Source organism: Triturus cristatus, chromosome 8, assembly GCF_964204655.1.
Source record: "Triturus cristatus chromosome 8, aTriCri1.1, whole genome shotgun sequence".
NCBI classification, from domain to species: domain Eukaryota; kingdom Metazoa; phylum Chordata; class Amphibia; order Caudata; family Salamandridae; genus Triturus; species Triturus cristatus.
Genome location: NC_140591.1, coordinates 1,448,361,150 through 1,448,371,301, shown reverse-complemented (window position 1 = coordinate 1,448,371,301; position 10,152 = coordinate 1,448,361,150).

The window sequence follows — 10,152 nt, the reverse complement described above, 5'->3', positions numbered from 1 at the left end:
GAAAGGAATGTGTACCATACCTAGCAGGGTCCTTACCCAAGCGCTTCAAAGCCATCCGCAGCACCGCCAACAACTGAAAAGCCGTCAAATGCTCCTGAGATGCATGCCAAAAAATCTCGCCTGATGCGCCACGGGTCCGCCGTGAGGAGACTCGCCATTCCTGCACCAAACAGCCCCCAAACAGCCACTTTCACTCAACCATACCCATTTGCCTCTCCCAGCCTGGTCCGATTTAGAATGTCCCAGCTAAATGCCCAGAGGCGCCCCATCCTGTCATACCTCCTCATACAATCTCCCAGCCCTCCCCCATGTACTTACCAACTCTGAAACCCTAAAAGCCCCAAAAAACCACCACACCATGCATAAACGAAACACGAGACCTTGTAATTGTAACAACAGCTGGGCAACTCAGCCAACAAACTCTGTAATAAATCAAAGGTAATCACCTCCCTAGGTGCCCCCCATACCCTCCCCTTGCTCCCGTCCCCAACCTCTCAACATCTTACTTAGTAACTCATCCTTGGCAGGATCAAAACCCATGTACAATTTGCTGTAAAAAGAAATCCCTGCCACTTTACCCTCAATCGTAGTTGGAGACAAACCTTTTTCAATGTAACTCCGAACAAAACCTATAACTCCCTGTTCACTGTCCTGCCGCAACATTTGCCACATCTCACTGGTCCATCCGAGAAATGCGCGGAATTCAGCCCAAGCCAGCCTGTAGCTAATCCTCGTAGAGTCTGCTGTGAATTTTTCGACCAGGCCTACTACTCTCACTCTCCCCAGGCCCAGATGCCATCCGGCAGCTCTGTCTTACAAGCATCCGCTCCTGGAGCCAAACGTCTGAAACGCTGCCAATGCAAATGAGACAATGCATCCCCAATGTCATTGCTTGCACCTGGAACATGTTTAGCGCTGAAGATTACATTCAGACCCAGACATTGCAGCATAAAACTTCGCAACAGTAGCAAGACACGCAAATCCCTCGCCTTCTGCTTATTCACTAGTTCCACAACTGCCATGTTGTCGACATGGAACAGCACTAACCTATTCTGAAATTCAGGGCCCCAAACGGCCAATGCCACTAACAAGGGAAAAATTCCAAGAAAGGTATGCACCACCCATCCCACAAGACCCCGAAACCGGTAGCCCCTAAAGCGTCAGAGAAAAGTTGCAGATTGTCCTGTCGTCCACAAAATCCAATGACACATCATTAAAGTCCGTCAGAAACCTCTGCCTGCATGTTGTGTAGATACCTAACTTGACCCACAAAAAAAAGTCCTCAGAGGAATACTTTAACATCGTAGGGAGATAGTGCTTGGCCGGTGCTGCAGAGCTAGAAAGCGGAAACAGAAATGAGGGAAAAGAGGAACAATAGCCCAGTAGAAAGTAAGGATTTTCTAAGGACAGTGGCACAGACAAATAAAAAGCAAGGGCAACCAGTTGGTGGAGTTTAACTCAACAAACCATCAACAATAGGTCGCTAAGCGACAGCACAAGTGCTGTTACGCTTGACCTAAAAATGAGAAAAGACTTTTACCACTCCAGGTACAGGATTACAGTTATGGATTGAAAAAATCCCATCCAAGCCAACCTGGAATGGATAAAAGCAACCCCAACGTGTTTTGCTCTAGTTAGAGCTCATCAGAGAGATATAACTTTGTCCAGACATAAAGGAGCACCCAGTATAAGTCAAAACAACACCCTTTCAGGTTTAGAGTCCACATAAATTATGCAAGAAATGAAGCAGGTAACTAGTTCCCAAGTTTAGGTAGGGAGCACCTCCTTTATATGGAGCACCCTACAACACCACCAACACCTTTAATGTGCTCACCTCAAATGCCTGTTTCTTTAGGACAGTGTTTAAGCATAGGATTAGCACAATGCCATCCATGCTGAACTAGTGTCAGGGGTTGCTTTAATTAATTCAATGCTAGGTTAACAGAATTCCATGCTTCCTTTTTTGTGTAATTTATACAGCACTCTAAGGTTGAAAGAGGCGGACATTTGATGATTATCCATTGCAGGAACCAGACACAATATGGGAAGTTTGATACACTGGCCCCTCCTGGGTTGTGTTATCCAACATTTACACCCTCAAAGTAGGTTCTACAGCCTCCACCATGAGTCGTCTGGTCAGTTGAGATGTTTGTCTTTGGACAGGCGCAGTCTCCCTGCTGGTCTCAGATTCCTCCTTCTTTCAGGTAGAGGATAGTGTTCTTGCCCTCCTTGCGGTAAAGGATTTGCTTGTGTGGCCTGGGTTCTGCTGTGAGGGTGCTTGGTAGGCCTGGGCGTAGTTCGCGAAGTAGCACTTCGCGAAGCTACGCAAAGTGAAGTTCGCACTACGCGAGCTACGCGTAGCACTTCGCGAACTGCGTAGTACCTTGTTCGCACTGTGCCAGATGTCGTTTTCAATGATTGCACAGTGCGGACAAGCAACCGGCACTGTGCAATCATTGAAAATGGCATCTTGCACAGTGCGAGCTGTAGTTTTCTGCTGCTCGAGTAGATTTTTACTCGAGCTTCAGCTTTCTCAACGCGAACTGGTAGTTTCTCATCGCGAGCGGTCGCGAGCATACGCGACCACTCGCAATGAGAAAACTGACCTCCTCGCGTTGGGAATCTCGCCGGGAGGTTTATTTTCCATGCTCGCGATCGCCAACTTGAAGTTGCTGATCGCGAACAAGGAAAAAGTCTTGCCGGGATGTCATTTTGCTTGCTCGCGGTCGCCAACTTGACGTTGAGGACCGCGAGCAAGCAAAAAATGACCGCAGCACTACGCAACACTACGCTACGCGTGTTCGCACTGTGCGACGTGCAGTTCGCGTAGTGCGAAGTAGCGCGAACTTCGCAAACTACGCGAGCGTAGCGTAGTGCTTTGCCCAGGCTTAGTGCTTGGCCATGGGGAAAAATCAGTGCTTATGTCCAATTCCTTATATCCATTCCACTAATATGTTTCGGGATGTCATATCTCTAAATGGAAGATGGAAGGACATTGTGGAGCATTCCAATAACTTCTAGCATGGTGATATATAGTTCAAATGTAATATCGTTTTTTTCAAAGTAGGTTGATAATAATAATAATTTTATATCTGGCTTTTATTGCAGCATGAAAGTTCATTCTTCGAAACATGAAATGATTACATAGTTATTTTAAAAAATGGATGTAAAATGTCAAATATAAAAAAAACCTGTATCTTCAAAATAAGTTGAATTAAAAAAATGTTTTTGATGAAAAATGTTCATTGCTGGTTTTGAAGCAAGTAAAAGTTACATAATGTGAGCCTTACATACACATGCTTTGACAACATGGAAATGTTACATACGCAAAGTGTTGAAATATTAAGTTATGAAGACATTTCCATTAAGTCAAGTTCAAATGAATGTATTACATGCATACATTAAATATTTGTTTTCATATTAGTATAGAAAACATTAGTTTAATTCATAAGCAAGTACAACACAAGTTATGTTAAATGTTAAACTTTAGGGTGAACACATAACTTGGCAAAACTTTCAAAAATAATTTTCTCTTATGTTACTATAAAAACATTACACTTACCACCTCTCTGCTTCTCAGACTCCTCCAGCAGAATGTGGAGAGCTGGCCAGGATCTTCACAAGACCCTCCTGTGCAGTGGTATCATCTGAAGGAACTGAGAATGTGGCTGGGAGGACACACCAAAATGTTGTGGGCCTTAATCTTGGTCTTGTGATGAAGGTCCTCCCAGCGCTTACTGCATTACTTTCAATGCCAAGTGTGGACACCCACTGAACATGATGACGTGTCTTCAAATTTGTCCAAACGAAACTGTGGTCAGCTGCGCCACTGTCCTTTCCATAAAGCTGAGGACTTCCTCACAAATGATCTTAAGGTCCTCATCTCTGAAGCCGGAGTCCTCTCTTCCAGATGATCAGTCATTTTGTGGGGTTCTAATATTTAAAGAAGCAGCAGGATGGAGGATGATGTTATTGTGGTCAGAGGCTGTATCAGAATGACCAGAAGATGAATGATATCATGTATGTAATTTCCTGCTTGCAACAGTAGGCGGGAATGTCTGCTCTGAGAACCCTGGTTTTGCCCCACATGCAGATTTCTCCCCCTCTTTTGTGCAGGGTGGAAACTCTGCATACAGATGGATACCACCGCATTTGGGAAAAGCTCACATTAGATGAACAGCAATTTTTGGAAATGTGGTGATTCAGGACAGGTGTCAAAATATATACTTCAAAAATGGACTATTCTATGGGTTATTTTTAAGAAATAGGTTTTAATTAAAAGTGGAAGAGTGAAGGTGAAAATGAATATTAAATATCTTTTGATATAGAGCATAGCCTATTTGATTTGACATATTTTTGAAATAGTGTTGTCTCATGATGGTTTGTACGGATAGGTTATTAGTCCACCATATATTATTGACTAGGCTGTCCAACCACATAAATGTACCAACCAAATGAGCAGCTGAAGTGAGAAATGCCCTTGATAATCAAGCCGCTGCTATTCCCAGAATTCTGATCTGTACCATCCAAAGTATACACAGATGTGGCAGGAGATAATGGGTAATATCCATTTGTAAGCCCAGTCTACAACACTCTTGTATAAAACCTCCGGGAAATACACCAGCTTTCCCCCTCATAATCAAGACATCTCAAATCACAACTTAAGGATTGCAAAAGTGCGTTCAATGATGGTTCCGGAATGTCTCTTCCCTATTGTACCTTTGTTGAGGTCCTGTGATTGAACATCTGTAGGGTTTGAGGAGATGGAGCGAGAAAGCATGCCTAGTACCACCTGCAACAAAGACAAGTGAAATATTCCTAAATGTAATTTTGTTCTAAATCTACTGCATCATACAGGAATACATGCAGTCACTGCTATTGTAATGTGCATCTTCAATGTTGCAGTGTGTACTGATATGTTTGTGATTTAATTCCAAAGATCTACACGTAACCCTAGTGTTAGATACGTTAATTTACATATGAGCCTCGTCACCAAAATAACCAGTAACCAAGTGACTTGCAAGAGGTGACTATTGAAAGATGCAGCTGTTGTGTGTGCTTCTAGGAAAGGCAGCAAACACATCTGTAGAGCTGGCCCTGGCATTGCATATGGGTTTCAGGTTGATGGAGTGCCTACAATGTTTGTTGTGGGAACGGTGTGCCCTTTGGTGAGGTAGCTAAAGTGCTACATGGGTACTATTGATAGCACCTATTAGCAAGCGAAGTGGACGAAGGCATAGCATTCCCTGACCACTGTTCACCTTTCCACCAGTGACTGTGGTATGGTAATAACATGTGACACTCTTCTATTGATGAATCTTAGTACAGTGACTGTAGCATGGCAATTACTAAGGCAGTACCTGATGATATTATTGAAACTGGCTTCATCTATTTATGTCATGTCATGTTATATGTTATGTTATGTTATGTTCCATTATACTATGGTATATTTAGGGGTGGGCAGAATGTTCTCTTCCGCCTGTGGAATTGGTGGAATTTCAGCCACTCCACATTACTCTTTAAGGCATAGTTCTGACCAAATTCCTCCATTCGCCGTGTGGAGGAATTTGTCTCCTGTGAGGCACTAGACTATGTAAGCTGGTGAGTGCGAGCAAAATTTGGCATCCCTTTGTGCGATTTTCTAACGTGGGCTTTCGCTGGAGTTCATGAGCAGTCACCGTCAGAAGGCTGCCATTCGAGTAGAATTGCTACACCTTGAGTAGATTTTCTAGTTGAGTGGCAGCAAAATCAACTCGAATGGCCCGTGCTACACATGGTGCTGTACGTGCTGATTTTCAACGTTGCTCGCCGTACTGGCGCTAAATTGCAGTGCGAGCGCTGCAAGTTGCATATTTCCCTCCCATGGGTGGAATTCCACAGAATCTCGCATTTTTCTATATCTCCACAGAATACTGGGGAGTGAAACTCTGCGAGTTCCACCCACCCCTAGTTATATTATGCTATGTTACATGTATTTGTATATCACACATCTCACTGAAGAGGATATCTTGGTGCTGAAAGGGAGCTGTATGGGCAGAGCCATAGGTTGGGACTGAGTGAAGAGGCAGGTCGCATGAGGAGTTTGAAGAAGGCTTGTTTGTGGATTGGGAGCCAATGGAGATCTTTTAGGTGTGGATGTGATTCCGGGGTGGGTGGCTGAGGGTGAGCATTGCCGCAGAGTTTCGTATGGTCTGGAGCCTTCTAATCGGTTGAGCATTGATAAAAGCATAGAGTGTGTTTACATAGTTCAGCTTGATGGTGGTGAGGGCTTGTTTGACAGTTCTGCAAGTGTTGATGGGGAGCCATTTGAAGATCTTCTTGAGAATCGTGAGTGTGAGGAAGCAGGAGATGGAGACTGCATTCACTTGGATGGTCATAGTGAGTTGGTTATCGATTACTATTCCCAGGTTCTTTTCATGGGGTGCCAGAAGGGGTGTAGGTTTGAGTTCAGAAGGTCACCAGGTGGAGTCCGAAAGCAAGGTGTCTTTGAGGAAGATTTCTACTTCCATGTTGTCTGTGTTGAGGTTGAAGCAGTTGATTTTATCCATCTAGCAATTTCAGACATGCAGGCATTGGTCTGGGTTTTGGTGTCTTGACAGAGGTAGAGAGTATAAGGTGGGTGTCGTCAGCCTAGGATATGATGGGCACGGATGATGCTGGCTACCTGGGTCATGTTAGCGTTAAAGAGAATGCGGCTGAGTGAGGGTCCTTTGTGGCTCTCCGCAGATGAGGTTGGCATCATCCGAGGTGAAGGGGGTCAGGTTGATTGACTGAGTGTGGCCTGTCAGGAAGGAGCAATTCCAATGTAGTGTTGCAGTATCAGTGAGTGCAAAGTGGGATGCTAAACCTATTTAAAGGCTGAACTTGAGTACATTTACTATTGTTGTGTGCACTTTTGGGCTGTAGTAATTGTAGAAGTGTAGTTTGTCAATAGCAATGATCTTACCCTTGTGGGAGTGGGTGTTTTGTATCACCATGTCACTCAGTGGCCCCCTCCTGATCCCTCCCTAAATCCTTACCTTTTAGTAGTAAGTATTAACCTTTTTCCAACCACTGCTTCTTGTTCCTTGCACATTTACTACAAAATTGTATATGTACATATAAAGGGTGGAGATCTTCACAAAGAAGAGAGAGAAGACACAGAGGTGGAGATCTTGTGGGCATGCAAATTGCATTTTTGGTGTGTTAGCAATGCTACTGCAGTACTACTAAGCATTCTGCAAAAGGCAGTTTGAGAAAAAGCCCTATAGTTTTAAACTTACATTGCTTTTCAGGAAGTCTTGTGAGTCCTCTGGCACTGCGCGGATAGGCACAAATGTTGAAGATTAAATTAGCAGAGGTACAGGCAGAGATGCACTCTAAATTTGTCTTTTTAAATCATTGAGGGGTGCCAGGCTGGCAATTCTGTTTTTGCGCTTGTAACATATTTCACTGTGCACTTTTCATTTTAAGTTGTAAACGTACATCAATGCCAAAAGAACCACCACTGCCTTTTGGCTAGGTTCACAATATAGAATTACTGTGTAATTACATACATTATTGTAAGTCCACTGACATGTTGCTGACAAGTGCAAGTGGTGAACATTAGAGGTAGGGGCAACGGACAGAGTTACAATGGAGTTTGACATTTGTCTTTCAAAATTATCATGGAGCACCAGAGTGGAGTGATGATGGCACAATGGTGTTGCATGCATCGCATGCGAAGTGTGCAGAGGAGAGCATTGCTTTAGTTTTGTCTGGACGGAAGGAAGGAGCAAGGCTACTCTGCTGAGTCCAACCTCAGGGTTACACTCTTCTGCTATTTTTGATGCGCTTACTCATTATGGTGTGCTTACAAATTTTTAAAAGGATACAAGCTGAATTTTCCTGAACTTGCCTACCAAGCACCAACACCCTCAGATGAATCGTAAAGCATAAACAATAAGAAAGTTACTCCAGAGATCCATGTTCAGGCTGCTTCCTTTTCCTCTCTGTCATCAACCTACCATAGTGACAATGTTCTAGAGATGGTTGAGCTAGTGCTAGCTCGTATTGACAGAAGAAGTCTCATTACTAAAAGTTTACCAATTTATTTCCATCCCTTATAATTATACTGACAACAAGTTTGGTTTTAGCACCTAGTAGAAGGTTAATTGACATGATCAAATTACTCCTCTAACAGAAGACTTCATATTTAGGAGTGAAAAAAAGGAGTTGGTCCGCATTCCTGACTATAGCCCCAGTGATCTGATAGATGGGAAATTATTATGCTGATTTTGAGCTACATTGTATGCGACTGCAATAGCAACCCCCCATCAATATGATAAACTACAGCTGCAAGTTTACATCTTGCAGATGCTGGTTTCTGATGTTGTGGACATAGATGAAAACATTCATAATTAAGTACAATAGTAGGTTGGTCAAAGGAGGGAGTACAAGGAAGTAGAAGTCACAACAATTTCTCTCCATTATTAGATAACTAATTAGTTTACCCCAAATGCTTCGGTCTATAGTGGAAGTGGAAAAAGAGGACACTTTGATGAGGAATGAGACCAACTCTGCTGTAATCTATTCACACGGCTAAGGTAGTGAAAGCAAAAAATACATATAGCTCAATTAAATCACAATTTGACAAATGAGCCTCCTGTGAATTCCTTGGTGATCTCAATAGAAAATAAACCTGTGCAAATTCACAAACCACTTCTAATGCACCCAGCCCCACTGTACATATGGACATGCACTTTCAACCAGTGGTCTCAAAGAGGAAATGCCTAAAAGTTAAAGTCATTAATTAATAAGATACGTAAATTGACAAGCATGGCAAGGTCACCGAAGCTCCTCAGTAAGAGGCAAGAACAATTATATCCAATGTTCACAAAAAGTTAATGTAGGAATTTCTCATGAGAAGCAATCCTGAGATTTTAGATTTTTGGCCCCAGAACCATATTCAGTCAAGCTCATATCATACAGTTCCACTAAATTAGCAACTACTCCCTTTAATCAACCTGCCAAATTCCTACCATGTGTTCTGACTTGGACATGGTATCAATGGAGGAAGCTCCTGATGAGCACTATGTGTCCAAGGTGCTTTGTTCTTCAAAAGCCCATGCTCGACCAACAGATCCAAGGCTAATTTCAAACCAAGCGGTTCAGAGTTCAATAATCAATCTGAATCCCATGACAGCTCCCTTTAAGCTGCAATCCCATCTTACAATCACTGGGCTGAGAAACAGTAACCTTTTTGACACTGATGCTAACCCACTGGCAAATAGCTCCTCAAGTTGAGCATACCACATTCACTGATAACACATACTGCCCACATCGACATGCACTACAAAACTTTCAAAGAGCTGTATCAAGTACTCATGCACAGCAAAGGTTAGAGGCGGTAACCAATTACCCAGTTTATGGTTCCCCATCGAAATTGGAACTAAATATTCTTAAATCCTTTGCTTCATTGAATTCAGATAAGAAATTTAAAGTGGCACTCGGACCCAATATTCTTCTAGAGAAACCCATGACATTTTAAATCAAGGTTAACATTTAGCATCTATTAAATTCAGTTCCACCCTTTTAGAGATTTCAAGTATCAAGAGGACTTGTTTCACCCCGCTCTTCTCTGATGTAAAATAAGAGTTGACAACAGTTATCTGGGCTAATCCTGGGATCATGGACTCAATTAGAAACTGAAAAATGGGGCATTAGGACCCACAGTATATCCAGTATATCACAAGAACACTATCCTATGCTACAGCTACAACTTAAAAGAACTCCAATCACTCACCCATTCTACTGAGAGCTATGGCCCGGACAATGGTTTATAGATATGTCAAATATCATTGACAATTGCACTTAATGAAGTCCAGAACAGAACTTGCAGTCCTCTGTCCAACACACAATTTCAGGCCAGCTTCCAGGAACCATGTACGTAAAAGAAAATTGATTTGATTTTCCCTTAGAATGACCTGACAGGGACATTAACTATTCTCTGCTTTTGCTCATAGGACATTAGTGGATTGAGAAGAATTCTAGAAGAACCAGGTGCTGAAGAATGTATTATTACATTTGATGTACTTTGTCTGCAAGAGGCATGAGGTTTAGTAGATATTCACATTCCTGGATAAACAGTGGTTCATACCAATGGAATATAAAGAAACTATATGGAGGTGTGTC